This window comes from Panthera pardus, unplaced genomic scaffold (genome assembly GCF_024362965.1).
Source record: "Panthera pardus isolate Hobbes unplaced genomic scaffold, ASM2436296v1 HiC_scaffold_24, whole genome shotgun sequence".
Taxonomy (NCBI): Eukaryota; Metazoa; Chordata; class Mammalia; order Carnivora; family Felidae; genus Panthera; species Panthera pardus.
This window is the reverse complement of record NW_026526810.1, coordinates 21967240-21968931: the sequence shown is the minus strand read 5'-3', so window position 1 is coordinate 21968931 and position 1692 is coordinate 21967240. Positions and strand designations below refer to the sequence as shown.

The 1692-nt window shown below is 43.1% G+C and overlaps 1 pseudogene; it reads left to right on the top strand.

The window, feature by feature from the left end:
* Positions 1–338: 338 nt before the first annotated feature.
* Positions 339–1289, top strand: LOC109262565 (60S acidic ribosomal protein P0-like; annotated as a pseudogene).
* Positions 1290–1692: the final 403 nt, after the last annotated feature.

The window sequence follows — 1692 nt, the reverse complement described above, 5'->3', positions numbered from 1 at the left end:
GGCAAACAATTTTCAGTATATATTATTGGTACATTTGAAAAAAATTAAGTCAGACCTCTCTGCACCACATCATTTACCAGAACCTTCTTCAGATGGATTAAAAATTTAAATGTAATGGCAAAAACACAAAGATACTAGACTAAAATATATGTGACTCTTCCTGTAACCTTGGGATGAGGATGGGCCTTCCTAGTGGCACAACAAAGGTAGAGTCCAGGTGGGAAAGACCAATGGATTTGACCACATAATACTGCAATGATTGTTGTTCTTTCCAGGCATCCTCACAAGGGTGACATGGTCTTTAAACCCTGCATAGAAATCCCTGATGAACCACCATGATGCCCAAGGAAGACAGAGTGACCTGAAAGTCCAACTACTTCCTTAAGATAACCCAACTTAAGACCATCCAAAATGCTTCATTGTGGGAGCAGACAACATAGATTCCAAGCAATGCAGCAGATCCGCATATCCCTCAATGGGCAGGCTGTGGTGCTGATGGGCAAGAACACTGTGATGTGCAAGGCCATCCGAGGGCATCTGGAGAACAACCCAGCTCTAGGAGAAACTGTTGCCTCATATCTGGGGGGATTATGGGTTTTGTGTCACCAAGGAGGACCTCACTGAGAACAGGACGTTCTGCTGACCAGTAAGGTGCCAGCTGCCACCCATGCTGGTGCCATGGCCCGAGAAGACCTCCTTCTTTCAGGCTTTAGGCATCACCACTAAAATCTCCCAGAGCACCACTAAAATGCAGCTGATTAAGACTGGACACAAGGTGGGAGCCAGCAAAGCCACACTGCTGAATATGCTGAAAATCTCCCCCTTCTCCTTTGGGCAGATCATCCAGCAGGTGTTTGACAATGGCAACCTTTGAAGTGTTTGACATCACAGAGGAAACTCTGCATTCCCGCTTCCTGGAGGTTGTCCTCAATGTTACCAGCATATGTCTATAGATAGGTTACCCAACTGTTGCATCAGCGCCCCATTCTATCATCAGCGGATGCAAATGGGTCCTGGCTTTGTCTATGGAGACTGATTATACCTTCCCACTTGCTGAAAATGTCGAGGCCTTCTTGGTTAATCCATCTGCATTTGTGGCTGCTGCCCCTGTGGCCACAGCCCCAGCCAAAGTTGAAGCAACAGAAGAGTAAGAAGAATCCAATGAAGATCTGGGATTTTGTCTCTTTGATCACCCAAAACAACCAATTGAGCCAACTTTGTTTGTGAAACAAGAACCTAAATGTTTACTTCTCTTACCAAAAAATGCAATGAATGTTTATTATTTATGACAAGTGGGATGGTACCCTTACAGAGAAAGCCTTAATGTATTGATGACTTAAGTAATTAAGTCATTCTTCAAAACAAGAATGCTAACAAAAAAATGGGCTACAAAGAAGAAAAAATCATAATCAATTATACATGGAAAAATTATTGTCTCAGTACAAATTCAGTAGCTTAAAATAACACCCATTTATTATATCCCTGTTTCCATAACTCAAAATTCTGGGCATGGCTTAACTAGGTTCTCTGCTTGGGGTCTTACAAGGCTGAAATGAATGTGTTGGCTGGGCTGTGCCACACATAGGGAAGGATATGCTTCCAGGCACCCAGACTGGTGGTAGAATTCATTTACTTGCAACTTTACTTCATGATAGCTTGCTTCTTCAAAGTCAGTAGCACAACAAGAGAGAG